The sequence below is a fragment of the Neovison vison genome, chromosome 4 (genome assembly GCF_020171115.1).
Source record: "Neovison vison isolate M4711 chromosome 4, ASM_NN_V1, whole genome shotgun sequence".
Classification (NCBI taxonomy): Eukaryota; Metazoa; Chordata; class Mammalia; order Carnivora; family Mustelidae; genus Neogale; species Neogale vison.
Window position 1 is genome coordinate 3,247,591 of NC_058094.1, and position 15,413 is coordinate 3,263,003.

Here is a 15,413-nt window from a genome sequence, read left to right on the forward strand (position 1 = left end):
TAGATAGATGCTGTTTTTTCATTTTATTGACTACGGGGTGCTTCTTGTGATCTGTTCACCATATCAAGAGTGTTGTGGAGCCTGGAGGCTGGACCACCGCCTGAGGTTCTCAGTGCTGACGTACGGGAGTAAGCAGCTGAGTCCGTGTGACCGCCACCCGCCGTCCCCCCCACGTAGCCTGCGTAGCCTGTACCTGCGGGAGGACTGGGCACGGGCACGGCGGCCCTGCCCCACCTCCTGTCCCCCGTGTTGCTCAGCCGATTAAGCACAAATGGAATGTATTTTCTTCCATTCCTGGGAAACCAGTCCTTGTGTCAGAGTATCCCTCTCTCTGTGTGTGGTTCTGTTAGATGAGTTTCGTAGGATCTATGCACTGAAAGGCGCAGAGGGCTGGCGGTTGGCGGCAAGCCCCCGCCCTTGGAGGTGGCTGACTGCAAAGCCGGCAGAAGAGATTGGCGTCCTGGGCCCCAGACGTGGTTTGCCCGTCTAGAGACCGTTGCACTAAGCGTGATGCGTGATGCCATGGACCACTTGGAAAGGTAACAACGGACAACTCTGTTTGTGCTCAGTGGGCTATTGGTCCTTGTAGACGATGTTAAAAAAAAAAAAAAAAAAAAAAGTCCACGTTTAATGTAGAGGTTCTGGGAAGGAGACACGCCTTCCCCTCATGCTGCTTTGTGCTCTGTCGGTTTCCTTCTCCCTGCTGAAGGCCTCCCCAAGCCCAGCCCGACACTTACCTCTGGCCCTGCAGTAGAGCAAGGGCCCCGGGGGCGCCCTGCGCTGGAGAAAGCGCCCACCTTTGCTTCTGGTCTGCGGGCTCTGGGGTGCGGCCGGGGCGGGGCACCGCGGGCAGAGCTGTGCCGGGCACTCGCCTAGGTTTGGGCGGCGATGACAAAGGGGCGACTATTATTTGTGAAGATAAGTACTCAGAGTGCGTGTGCGTGTGCGCGTGCGTGTCTTACTGACGGCGTTAGCCTCTTCTTGCTGTATCTTTCTTGTTTGGGGTTTGGTTGTTGGTGGTTTTTTTTTCCTTTTCCTTTCTCTCTCTCTCTCTCTTTTTTTTTTTTTTTTTTTTTTTTTTTTTTTGGTCTTTTTAAAACGAACAGAAGCCTCTGCTCTAAGAAATGTTGCAATTCCCTGTCGTCTTATTGGCAATTGGCACTTTCTCCTCTTTTCAGAAGAATGCCGATACACACTCTTGGCTTAAATTCCCAGAGCATTCAAGCTAAGGAGGAAATCTTTTCACTAATACACTTTCGGAATCTGAAATTAGGTTAGTTTTCAGCCGTTTTTAGGATCATCTGGAACCATGTGTCTCGAAGGTGTGTTTCTGCTCCTTACAGCAGGGTCCTGGCGCTTGGGCCGCTGGTGGTGCTCGCGGAAGATGCGGACTCCCGGATCTGGCTCTCCAGGGCTGGGGCTGGGCGTCTGTAGTTTATACCGTCAGCCGAGGCTCCGCGGCTGCCTGAAGTCAGGGGTCCTCTCCCCCGAGCCCCGGGGGCCCGGCAGGGAGGAGCCGTTGCGCAGCATAGGCGGACTTAGCTAACATCCAGCAAAGATCGCGGGGTGGTAGAAGGTTAGACCTAAAATGTGTTTTATTGTTTTGAAGGAGGGGTTTTCCTTTTAGTGGGCCAAAGTCCTTTGAGAAGGGTACTTTTTATAGCCCTGTGCTTGTTTTATAAAACTTTTAATACTAAAAGCATTAATAGACCAAACGTCTCCAGCTAGGTAAGCTGCATACCTTTGTACACATCTGATGATTCAGAATTCAAATGGCTGTAGTTACAATTTCTCAGGTAAATAACTGGTTTCCCAAATTTCTACCAGTCCCCCCATTATTAGGATAAATTTTGAGACAGCATAAAACCTCAAAGTGCAGTAGACTAAGTCTGAGCCCTGTTCCCGAGGAAGCCAAAAGGGGCCCTTGCCCGTCTCTGACGACGCTTACTCCCACCCCAAGGGCTCCCTCGGCCTGCATGGCCCTGACAGGGCTCCCTGGCTCCTAGGGTCGCCCGAGGTGAGAGGTGTCTGTGTGCCCGCTTTGCCCTACCCCCGCTGTTAAGTAAGGTGTGCCTTGCTTTAAGCAAACTGAATGTGAAAATTATGGTGTAGAAACCTGGATTCATTTAAAAGAAAAACTGGGATTTCTCTCATCTCCTTAAAAAGAGGTCTCCTGGTCAGACTCTCACACTGGTAGTCTCCTAGTCCATCTTAAATGTCACTTGAAGAAGGACCGTTCCCAGCCCTTCCCCACTGTCCGTTCTGTCCGCTCCACCGTCGCCCCAGTGACAGAGCAATGAAGGAAGCCCAGGGGAGCTGCGGATGGCCGCCATGTGTGGAAGCGCCCTTTGGCGACCCTGAGAGTCCGTCCTGTCCGTGTTCTCCGAGCTCAGACTTCCCTAGTTCCAATACCTTTTTGTAAAACTGGGCATACCTGTACTTTCTGAAAGGGATTGTTTGGTTTGGGTTTTGCGAAGTCTTCGCATACACACTTGTGCTACAGCATTGTAGGGTCTGCTTTGACATTGTAAGGTGACGTTGCTTTTTGGTAGTGTTATCACACTCCCTTGGATGAATGTTTGCACTCTAGAGCCACAGGCGACCCCTGGCCACTGGGCAGGCTGGCCCGAGAGGGACGCGGCAGGAGCGGAGTGAGGGCCGCGTTCTGGGAGGTTGGCCGTGGTCACTGCTGTCACTGCCGTTCACCCTGGTTACGGAGTGCTCTTTGGAAAAGACAGTTGAGTTCAGTTCCTACAGCAGGGCTTGGGGGGGGTGGGGGGGTTTTACTGATGTTATATTATATGTTATTTTTATTGTTGTTAAATGCAAATGTTGCTATTTATTGTTTTTCTTTCTGCTCTGGTTTGATTTGGCCGATGTGGATATCCCCAGTGCACATGGTACCTGATGGATATGATAGAAATTATTTTCCCCAACTTTTATAAATTGCCTAATGTTTACCTGCAAGTTTGCCGGATGATTTATTTTTGAAAGCCACAAATGTAATTTTTCTGGATGAATTGTTTTTCTTATATATGCGGCAATGTAATTTTACATTGATCTGCAGGGTGATTTAAATTTTATTTTTACAAGGCAGTTTTTCAGTCAAATTATATATTTGATACGATATGCTAAGGGTGGACCAGCCAAGCGTCCTGCAGTAGCTGGAACCCACACTGTCTCTGGGGGGCCTGGGGGGCTGGGACGGCTTCTCTCGGTGGCTCGTCGTCGTCACAGAAGCACTTGGCTTGTTCCGGAGCCGTCAGGATCTGGACGTACTCCTTCAGCGGGACTGTGAGCTGGTGGACAGTTAAAAGGATTTTTCCCGGGCATTTTCTTATCCCTAAGGCAGTTCCATTGGGAGGAGCTTTAGAAGCTGACACAATCCAGACAGTGGACAATCCCCGTGGCCCAGAGAAGCCATAGAGATCTCCCTGTGACCTGACTCCTCTCTCGCGCTCACGAGGAAGGGACGTACAGTGAACAGAAACTTCTGCAGTGTTTGTGCGCCTCACTTTGAGAATGCAAATATTTTTATTTATGTTTTAAGCCCTTCCCCAAAGTAACGGACAAGCTTCTCTCGAGCGGCCCTGCCCGCAGGCTCGGCTGCGGTGACGTGTTTCCCGTGTAGATGCGGCGTGTGCTCTCCGACGGGGCTGGCTGTGTGACACACACATGCGGACTCTTTCGTGAGGAAAATTTTCAACTCCGGATAATTGCACTGATTTTTTTGACAAACTTCCTTTTTATTGTGTCCAAGTTTGCATCTGCTGTACTTGCTTGAAATGACTGTAAATAGATTTAGGTTAGCAACAAATGACGCGGACACAGCACGCCGCTCTGTCGCGGGGACCGCCGTGTTCTCAGTATTCCGTGTCGCAGCCGTGCGGGCTCCGCTCTGCCGCCGTAGCCGCGTGTCTGTGACCGTTCATGAAGGACAAAGGAGCCTCGTGTTCTCGTTTCTCAGAAGGGAGGTTCGCAATCTGTTGAAAGGAGAGTGTGCTCTCCCCTTGAGGTCCGAAGATTGGATTTTAAAGGCTGCATTATAAATCCCGTGAACACTTTTTTGGTCTGTTTAACTCCTTGTGGTTTTCTGTGGCTTCTGAACACGTCTCCTTCCAGTCCCCTCCAGCACCGGGCGGTCCGGGTAGGCGGCATCTGGGGGGCCCGTGTGAACGGCCCGCGAGGGCCCCCTCGCTTCTCTCCGGTCCAGCCGTCATCCCGAAGCCATGAGATCACTGTGGTGTGTGTCCCAGGTGTCATTTGCGGCCTCACCCGTAGAGGCGAGCGAGACCTGAAAGCCAGGCCTGGTGGTTTTTGCTAGATTAGAAGCACGTGCTCAAGCCCACCGTGTGCCCCTGTTTGCGGTCAGGCCAGCCAGAGTCAGACCCGAACTGCTCGTGGAGCGTTGACGCCATCGTGGTCCCTCCCTGATGCTTTTCTTTGGTTACGTTTTGCCATTTTATTGTCAAAAGTGAATGTATTGGCTTAGCCAAATCACTACAGAGGGTGGTTTCTACATACCTTTTAGTTTAAAAAAAAATAAATGCAGATAAAGGCTACCTCTGAATTCTCCATAGGTTCATGTTTGCTCTTATGCGTAGCTATCCACACTGAAAATAGCCAAAATGTTGCCTGAAAAAACTGAACGGTGACCATCTCTCTCTTCAGTTCTGGCTTGAAAATGTGTGTGCCATACTGTGACCTGAGGGCAGGCCCCCACTCCCCCTCGGAGGCATCAGAGGTGCACCGGGGACTTCTCGGGGCTGCCCAGCTCTGTAGCGTTGGGCTCTAAGCAGCCAGAGTGAAGAAGATGGAAAAGCCTCCCGCAGGGTCCTGTTGGGCTGCTGGGAGCATCTCCATGCAGGGCCGTGGGTGGGGGAACCTTGAATCGGCCAGCTGTCCTGCCTGGCTCTCCACTTGGCCGTAAGAAAGCACTTTCTTCTCTGCTTTCCTCACGAACGGGTTGAAGACGCCTCCCTCTGCTCTCTTCTTCCTTCTTAGACACTCGGAAATCACGAAGGTGCTGAAACACCGACTCTCGTGCAAATAATGCGTCTAAAGTGGCTGTGCGGTTTCCAAAAACCACACAGTTGTAGTTGACCTTTGACTTTGGAACCTTGAGTTGCTCTCTCTCCCTACTTAACCGTGACCTAATGTTCTGTTCAAGTCCAAGGCCCTTTGTTTGAAAGGAACACAGGGTCCGCAGCCAGCACTGAAGGAGGACTTCCCGCTGCCGGCACCCTGGGTCCTCGGAGGCTGACTTTCGGGCAGTCCGCCCCGAGACAGACCATTAGCTCAGAATACCCCTCCTCGTGAGTAACCACTTTGCTGTCAGAATGTCCCTTCCCCACGCACTGTGTGTGGGTCCGCCGGTGGCACCCTCTGCCTTCTTCACGTCTTGTCTTTAGGGTGTCTGCGTTCTCTCACCTTTGGAAGGTTCGAATTTGCTCCAGAATGCCTCCATCCGTTTGCTCTTAAATCCCCAACGGACGGGCAGGTGGTTCTGCAGTTGGAGACATCTGGGTATGCAGAGGTGGCTCTGCTGTCTCACTGGACGCTCATCAGACACTGACCTTGGCCCAGAGAGGTTCCAAATATAACATTACCTGCAAGTTTTTGCCTTCAGCAAAGTTGTTTTGGGTTTTGATGCTTTTCATGCTACATGGCGTGCTTTACTTCTGAAAGCGCTAAGTGTCCTTTGCGGTCTTTCTAAGAATGTTCTGTACTTCTGCGGTGACTGTGTTCTGTCGATAGCAGCCCACCCAGGATGCACGGATGTGTAGGGTGGGTCCCCACGACATCTGCTGACCTGCTTCTGGAACTACTCGGGTGCTCTGGGCTGGCCTCATTTTTAACCCAAATCCCATTCAGGGTATGTCTGGGGACACCGCACAGTGGCTCTCTCCTTGATTCAGTAACATGAACTCTTGAACTCAGATCTACCCATCAGCTTTTTGCATCCCAGTCTCCGGAATCCTGGGGTAGGCCTCTTGCATCATCTTTGCATTCGTGAAAAATTATTTGAAAAGAGGGAACTGAAGATTACTGGTGCTTTTGTTAACACTTTTCTCTTACTGGTTGATGTGAAGAATGTAGATGTGTTAACATCTTTAAATGTCCTTGGTGGTATGAGACCCATCCCTTTTTTGGGGGGTGGGAGGAAGCTGAATTGTCTTCTATTTATAACCTCCTTGGATTTGAGTGGTTCAGAGTTAAAGCTAAAACACCAAATATTAACTCTTCACCCTCAAGTGTCTCCAGGAACTAGATGTTGAGGCTGCCCTCCGTTAAGTAACTTCTGAATCAAGGTCCTTAAAACCCTGAGTTGATCCCAAGCACACCCCCCACAACCGGGCGAGGGGGTGCGATGCAGGCTGACTGCTCAGCTCCTTGGCCCCACCTGGCAGAACTAGGTTCTCGCACTGGGGAGCCGAGGCTCCTGGGAACGTCGGAGACTGCGGGAACAATCGCAGGGGGGCTGGGGGGGGAGCAGGTCCCTCGGACCCTGGAAGCAGGTGGCACCAGGCTTTCCTCTGGTCTCCATTGGTACCAGACTGAGCGTGTTCTGGAAGACCCAGTCTCAGCCTCTGTGCCTTTAAAGTCTGGTCCTCAGTGTCCTTTTGGAATCACGCTGGGGCTGTGTTTTTAGCGGGAAGTAAGCCTGTACCGTTCCACTAGTCAGTCGTTGACCTTCTGCCTTTGAAGCCGCGTCCGCTCCTCAGCTCCTGATTCAGTAAACTGATGCCGGCACTCTGTCTCGTGCCGGACAACGTGAGGTTCTCATAGTCCTGGGACTTCCTTCCCAAGTCCACGTCCATTGGGATTCCAGGAAATCAGCGTAAGATCCATCTCTTGTTGTCGGGCATGGCCCGTGGCCATCAGTGGAACCTGGTGGTTTTGTCCTCAGCGTCACTCGCCAAGTGGATTCTGTGTCCTGGAACTAGGTTTTTAGAGGAGGAACCGGAGTCGTGTCTCTGAGTTGCGTGTGGAGTCCTCAGACGTAAGGTGCTAGTCAGTCCCCCTGTCCTTGTTTGGGGGCGCTTTCCGTTCCTGCCACTCTGATCTGTGCCGTGCGGGGAAGCTGCGGGGGTGGGTGAGCTGCGCGCGGGGCACTGCCCTCTGTGACATGCCGAAGACACGGTTTTGATCTCTTCACTTTTCCAAGCCAACTTTGAGCAGTTTCTTGGCTGATGGTCTAATGTAAAAAACAAAAAACAAAAAAACCACCCTTACCCATGAAGGGTCAGGGGGTGTCCCTGTCAAGGGATGATTTTATTGCTTTTAAGTGGGGGAAATAATCCAATATTATTTACTTTAAAAACGCATAGAAACTCATTCTTGGCAGCTCCTCTTGGCCCTTCCTTCTACCCTCTCTCCATTTTGAAAGGCAAACGTCTTTCCCTCGGCGGAGGTGCTGGCCGCAGAGGGGATGGCACGTCGCTAATTTTGGTTCCTCTTCAAAGCCAAACATACACATGACCGAAATCCTGAAAGTACGTAGAGTTGAGCACTAAACTGAAATTTGAGTCCTGAGTTTGATAGTAGATTTTAATGTAGTTGTTGAAGGTATGAATTCACGTTTTATAACTGTAGAGGCAAGTGAGTTTTTACTTTTTTAAAAAGTTTTAAGAGAATAATTGTAAGTTTCTGTGCAGCAAAGTGGCTACTCATTAAATACAAGAAAAGAATGTAGTGTCTACATGCAGGTTTGTCTTACCTCTGGTACACTGCAGACGACTTACCTGATACATATTGAGGGCTTTTAACCCTGAGTTTTATCAACTTTTCTAGTTTCATTTTATTTTTATAAAATAATTGAAAAAGAACCAAAAATGAATTCAGAAGTTCCATAGATGGATCTTGCCCATCTCCATTTCCCCTGCGATATAACAGTTTAGAAGATATTTTGAATCAAAATGTGTCGTGACCATTGAAAGTTTACTGTTTCCTAAGAAGCTGCGCCGGCTCCAAGGGCGCTGGTGAGGCGGTGCCGTGCGCACCTGCCGTGGACTTGCCAGTGACTGCGTGGCCGGCTGCTCGCGACCGCATCCTGTGCTTGTGAAGAAACCGTGCGGTGCGGTTTTGGAGATTGGAAGTTCCTGTATGAACTAGGTTTCTATACATTGGCCTCTCTGTATAACTTCCCATTTGCTACATGCATTGTACAACTCGTTATAAAGTTACAGTACTTGCTAAATACACTTCTGAGGCTTCCGTCCTTGTCTCTCGTTCCATACCATTCCGTGTGTTGAGGATGTCCAATGCCTACATGATGCTAGGTGGTGGCGCCACTGTAACTCAAGCCTTAATCAGATGTTACAATTGTAAGTTTCAGAGTATGCAAAAATAGCAGGCGGTGAGTTTAAACTGTTCCCATCAAGATGCTGTATCGTAATTCAAGCCGTCTTTCTCTAGGGTTACAAAGGGAAACTCCTAGTGATCCAGAGCTCTCGCTGGCTCTCTCTTCTCGTGCGCTCTCTGGTCTGGCTTGGCTGTTACCGCTGCTTGATGAAAACGGACCGTTGTGCATTTCTGTGGCAGTCAGTCAAGAAGACCTATTCTGAAAGTCGAGAGACTTTTCCAGGGTTACTTTTAGAGGTTTGGTTTTTTCCCTCCAGTCTGAGATTTATCTGTGGCCGATGGAGAGTGTGATTGGGCGTAAATATCCCTTGCTACCCTGCTCACGTTCTGAGGTTTCTTCAGGCAGTGCCGCCTGCCATCGCTTCTGCATAGGATTCTATGGATTTTGGTTTTTGTAAAAGCATCTTAAATTTAGACGTAAAATGGAGGGGACCCAGCTTTCTTTACAATGTGGATCTACCTCAGTTAAACAGTTGGGTGCTATTTACTAAGTCTGTCAAATTAAATTGGAAAAAGTAACCAAACAGCAAGCTAGAACGCCACACAAAGCTTGAAATCATAATTTCCGTTTATTTAAGAATAGTCTTATTTATTTTGTGCCTTTTGTGTTGAATCCTAATGCATTGGGAAAAAAAAAAAATCAGTATGAAATGAAATATTTTCCTATTGCAGGTGGGGAGAAAAGCCCAATTGCCCGTGGACTTGGATAGGTTCCCCCAGCCAGCTAGTCAAGTCTTGTGAAAACTGCCCTCTTGTGAAAAGAAATGATGTCCAAGAGCAAATTAACATTTTACAAACAAATTCCAAACTTTCTATGCATATACCAACAGCTCTCTCTTCATTCTTTGTGCCAATGAAGGGGCAGCCACGAACAGCTGGCGCACACCCTTCCCGCGGCAGGCTCGGCCGTCAGCGCCCCCGCCTTCCCCTGGCGAGTCCTCCTCTGGCGGACCGTGTACGTTTGTTTGCCGCGCAGCCCACCTCTCCTGGTGGAGGTGCTGGGGCCCGCGGCAGCCGGAGGGGTTGGGGGGGCAGGCGCCGGCTGGAAAGGGGGGAGGCCTGCACTCAGCAGCAGGCCCGGGGTCGCCGTGAGTCGGGCGAGCTTTCTGGCAGGTGAGGCACGAACGTAGGAGATCGAGGACTTTCCACGCTTTTCTATTTGGCGGTTTACAATTCTAGACTTTTCCTACTCTGGTGATCTTTTTTAACTTAATTCTTTGGAGGTAACACAATATTTTGGAGTCTTAAGAATTTGATTTTATACCAATAAGAAATAACCAGTAGGGCTCTTTCCTGTAGTACGTAGTTTTACTATTTTAAAGAGATCTCTGAATTTTACAAGAGAACCAACATTCCTTAGTGGCAAAACTCTGAAAGTCGATTTGGGAGGCTTTTTGCCGCAGGATCTTGGAACATGGGCTGCTTCTAGTTGAGTGCTTTTCCCTGTCGCGCGCCCGTCGGGTCAGTGCTTGAGCCCCGTTCGCAGACTCGCCCCCTCTCGTATGCTGCATACACAGATCCGCATTGTTGCACTTTCTCGGTAGTGACGAGTGCCCCGCGGTCGGCTCACCAGTCAGCATTTTGTTCTTTGACCTAACAAGAGTACTTTGGGGCAGGGGATGAAATTTATATAGGTACCTCAAGAAAAAGAACCTGAATATGCTGCATTTTGTTTCTTTAGCTTTTATATGTAGCATTTTGTTTTGCTCTTATTTTGTTTTTAGATCTATGCTTTTTGGACCCCTATAGACTGTTGAAAGAAATTTTAAAGTTACTCTTGTCTGGATACAGTATCCTTTGTTTTTGTCTTTTTAACTTCGGTATCTGGTTCAAAGGTTGCCCACCAGTAGAATACTACTTTACCCAAACAAACATCCCTGAGAAAAAGGGTACCGTGTGTGCAAGCAGACAATAATGTCCCCAGTCCTTTCCGTTCATGCTGCTTTCTTAATTCTTTTCACCATGTCATCAAGAGGTTTGGAGAACTTCCTCCTAAGGTCGGACTTAGACACGATGGCATCTGAATGTTTTCAACACAGACCTCACAGAATTGCCATTGAGTAAGTAGCATGAGCCTCAGGGGATCCCCGGCGTCAGGCAGCCGGCCGGCTCTGGTCTCCGCGCTCCTCCGTCCCCAGCGCTCGCCGCACCCAGCTGCCGGGGAGTGGTCTGGACTCACGAACGGTAGCACTGGTGCAGAGAGCTAAAGGCTGAGACACGGAGCATCTATTGTCGTGTTTGAGCTTCGCTGGGTCCTTTCGAGTTTGTCTTACAGCTTACTAGGTTAAGTAGTTTGCACTATTTTTGCAATAAAGTCATGGAAAACCTAACAGTTACTTGTTTTGTTTCTTACCGTGTGTATATAAACTAATACTAAAAGTTTGGCATAGTGTTTTTTCACCTCCTTACATAACCCTTAACATGCACAGAATGCTGTAAATCTGATAAAATATGATGTGAATGATATTTTATAAAGTTATTTTGTATGGTGTCAATTTTGTTTTGCCTCATAGTATGTCAGCAAAAAATAAAATAAAATTCCTCGTATTTACAGCTGCCTGTCCCCAAGATCTTCAGTTATTTGCAGATTGATTTGGGTACTTCCTTCTGTACAGGTGAAGAGTCCAGGCTTCCGGGGCCGGGGGGAGAGGTGGAGGGCTGCCCTCTAGGATGGATGTCTAGAAGCCTGGTCTGCAAGTGGACCCGACCTATTCCTTGAACTGTGTGTTCGGAAGAGCTGGGCATTACTCCCTGAGAATTTGGGTTTGGGGGTGAAAACCAGAGGAATGAATTAGAAAAAAGTGGTATCTAGGAGGATGGGGTGTTCCTACTTGAGCAGCCACGAGAAAGGAAGAAGAGAGCCATTGGACCAAGTCCCAGTCAAGCGCGAGCTCCGAGGCCCACACCGTGTGGGAGGAACCCACGCTGACCGCATCCAGGGTTCGCAGCCTGGTGGGGCACGACTCCCTCCGCCCGGGCTGGGGTTGCACGTACCCCTACCGCTCTGCAGTCCCTGGTGGCCTCACTCTGGGCTGTTGGTGACCACTGTGCATCTCTGCACTGAGAAAAGTACGTGCTGTTGGGAAAGGAGGGTTGGACTTAAGCCAAAAAATGGCTGAAAACCCTAGGATGCATGAACCCTGTTGGTAAAGCAGGGCAACTCTTTGTTCTTGCTGAAAGCGATTTCCTGATTTTTAATAGTATGTATTAATTACAGAGAATGTGACAGTTCAGAAGAACATGAAGATGAAATTTTAAATTATTTATAATCACAACACTGACAGGTAATTCTTCAAATTTCTGGTATATTTTGTTCTGGTCTTTTTTTGTTCTTTTCTAACAAAATGAAGTTCTTCCCACCCCACCCCTTGCCTAAGATAGCCAGGACCCAGTACTTCTCAGTAACTAAAACCCACACAGCACCCCAGTGCCACTGGCCATGGGACATGCTAGCCGAAATGGAAAGAATATGATGAGAGATCTATGACGTCTTTACTTAATACATATGGGCTCCCTTGGTGACATTCTTGCCGTCTAATTAAACTGCATGATGGCAGGCACCTGGCTGCCTTGATGGGTTGGGTGTCCGACTCCTGGTTTCGGCTCAGGTCCTGCTCTCAGGGTGGGTGAGGTTGAGCCGAGACCGGCTCCGTGCTCAGCTGGGAGTCAGCTTGAGTTTCTCTCCCTCTCCCTGCTTGGTCTCTCTCTCTCTTTAACAAATCTTTTTTTTTTTTTTTTTTAAGATTTTATTTATTTATTTGACAGAGATCACAAGTAGGCAGAGACAGGTAGAGAGAGGAGGAAGCAGGCTCCCTGCTGAGCAGAGAGCCCGATGCGGGACTCGATCCCAGAACCCTGGGATCATAACCTGAGCCGAAGGCAGAGGCCTTAACCCACCGAGCCACCCAGGCGCCTTCTCTCTAACAAATCTTAAGTAAACTATACAATGGTGTTACATGAATTAGGAGAAAACTTCAGAAGAGAAAGCTCCTGACTAGAGGACGTTATGCTCCACAGACAACAAGGAGCCGGTAGCAGGAGGGATGGAAGGTTCACATAGGAAGAATAGGCTGCAAAGGGCTAAGCTCAGTGTGAAGGGTCTTGAATGCCATGTTGAGAGTGTACCCACACGGCATGGGGGGAAAGTGCTCTTTTTTGAGCTGCATGGTCCAGTGAAGACGGCGGTCTGAGGCTTGAATCTCAGTTCCAGCACTTTCTAGGTATGTCCTGGACTAATGCCTTAGCCTGAGCTCCCATCCCCTTCTTTTAAAGTATGGACCCTTTACAAGTTGATGGGAGGATTACACCGAAAGGTACGCAATATTAGAAGAGGTGTGGCCCCCAGTAACCACTTTAATAATCAGCTACTTTTCACATTTCTGACTAGGAAAGATTAATCTTCATAAAATGTCTTGGTAACCTGATACCAGCAGAGAAGAGGAAAACAGCTCTAGAGATGGTGAAGACACCAGTTAGCAAGGGACCATAACAGACAGGCGTGTGGCTCAAGGACCCAAGAAGGGGACCTCCCTAGATAACCAAAACTGAAGTGCCCAGGTTGGGGTAAGAATGCTGCACCTGCCTACACGCAGGAAGCGGTACTGTTCTGGGGATTTCTTACACAGCAGCATGTTACTGGAGGCATACATACTAGTGGCCATGCATGGATTTAAAAAGGTAAGATTTAAAAATAATTGCTTAGATCCTTTTGTAGTTCAGAAGCGTGATGACTGGGTGTTCACAGTCTTGTGTGACATGTGCCTCCCTCAAACCTTGTTACGACCTTGGCACATTACCCACCTGATGTGTTAAAAAAAATAAAAATAATTCCTTAAACAAAAACAAAAATGAAATACAATAGAGAGGGCACCTGAGTGTCTGAGTCTTGATCTCAGCTCAGGTCTCTATCTCAGGGCTGGAGTTCACGACCCGCTGCTGGGCTCCATGCAGGGTGTGGAGCCTACTTCAAAGAATTAAGATACACAGAGAAGATCTTTGCGACTTTGGGTCTGATGACATGGTTTTAGATACAAGAAAAGCATGGTCCCCAGAGGAAAAAACTGATCAACTGGACTTCCTCAAAATTAAGAACTTCTCAGAGAGAAATAATAACTTCTGTTCTTTGAAAGATACTGTCAAGAGAAGGAAAAGATAAACAACAGACCGGGAGAAAACGTTTGCAAATCTCATAATCTAGCAAAGGGACTGTATTCAGAAGACATAAAATTCTCAAGACTCAACAAAAAGAAAACCCAATAAAAAGATGGGCAAAAGATTTGGACATTTAACCAAAGAAAATACAGTAAATAAGCAAATAAAAAGATGCTCTACATTTGTCATTACAGAAATGTAAAATTAAAGCCTACCCCCATGAAAATGGCTAAAATTAAAACAAAAAACTACCAATTTTGCAGATGATGCAGAGCAGCTGAAACTTGAACTTTACTGCTGGTGGGAGTGCAGAACGGTAGCGCCGCTGGAGTTTGGCAGTTTCTTATGGACTTCAGTACACAATTCCACTCCTCAGCATATACTCAAGCATGTCCAAGTGGACATCCTCTGTTCAAAAAACCTGTACACGAATGTTTCTAGGGCTTTACCTGTGATCATCAACACTGGAAACCCAAAGTGGGAATTTGTCAATTATTTGTCGATTATAGTGGGAGAAACACACTTCTCTAAAGCCATACCATGGGAGCCTACTCAGCAGGAAGGAGAGTGGGGCCTGCAGTAACGTGAATCTCCCTGGCGTTCCGTATCACCAAACGAAAGCTGTACCGAGTTCCACTTACGTGACATGGGAAGGCAGGTCAGCAAACCAGTCTGGGAGCCAGGGCCAACCCACTGCCTTTCCGTACAGCCTGTAAGCTTAAGAATGGCTTTTACATTATTTACATTCTTAAAATGTTTCAAGAAGATCAAAAGAATATTTCATGCTTCATGAAGATGCTAGGATCCAAATTTCAGCGTCCAGAACTGAAGCCTCTGGCACGCAGCCGTACTCCCTCCCTCCCGTACGCAGCTTGTCTACTACAGTGCCACAGTCCACCGCTGTGACAGGCGAGACAGCCCACACACCTTACAATGTTCTCTCCGTGACCCTTTCCAGAAAAAGTCTGTCAACTTCTATATGGGTAAAGAATAGCTCAGTGGTTGCCGAGGTGAAGGGCTGGAGTGAGTATGACCAGGAGGGAATTTGAGAGGAGGCATACGACCGTGGAGTCTTGTGGTGTTCACACAACTCTGCATCTGTCAAAGCTCAAAACTCTATCAAAGTGTGGGTTTTTTAAAAAGTTCAAACATTTAAAAACAAGAGGAACAGAAACGACGGTGCTTGCCTGGGGACAAGGGAAGGGACTCTGGAGGGACAAGGACGTATCTGGGGGATGGAACTGTCCCATATAGCAATACTTCCATAACCAACAGAACGGACACTACAGGATGATTTTACTAGATGTAAACTATAACTCAAGTCTTCTAAAAAAGAGAGAGACTAAAGAAACAGGAGCCAAAAATTTCTTCTATGTAGGAAAAAAAAAGTTTTCTCATAAGTTTCCTCTTATGAACAGTAAAGACAGTTACTTTGGTTATAAAAAAAGGAAGAGTAAAAGGAGAGGGTTTTGTTTTTTGTTTTTTAAAGATTTTATTTACTTACTTGAGAGAGAGCAGGGGCAGAAGGAGAGGGGGAGGGAGAAGCAGACAGCAGGGAGCCCAACAAGAGCTCAATCCCAGGACCCCAAGATCATGACCTGAGCTGAAGGCAGATGCTTAACCGACAGCCACCCAGGTGCCCCGAGAGATTTTCAATACACAAAATGTTTTAAAATGTTTTTAAGAAAAATATGAATTGTGTAAGACTGATGATTCACAGACCTGTACCCCTGAAACAAATAATACACTATATGTTAATAAAAAAATATATGCTTATTCAAAGGTAGTATTTCTTTTTGTATTTGATTTAATTATGATTTTTTTTCCTCTGGGAATAAGTGCTAGAAATGTTTATTTTTAAATTTTGCAGAACTCTCAAGTAATAAGACATCAGAACA

The 15,413-nt window shown here is 47.8% G+C and overlaps 1 non-coding gene across 1 annotated transcript; it reads left to right on the forward strand.

The window, feature by feature from the left end:
* Window positions 1–13,066: 13,066 nt before the first annotated feature.
* LOC122905803 lies at window positions 13,067–13,170 on the forward strand. Its single transcript, XR_006384476.1, has one exon. It is a non-coding gene; the product is annotated as a small nucleolar RNA U13 (small nucleolar RNA).
* The last annotated feature ends 2,243 nt before the right edge of the window (window positions 13,171–15,413 follow it).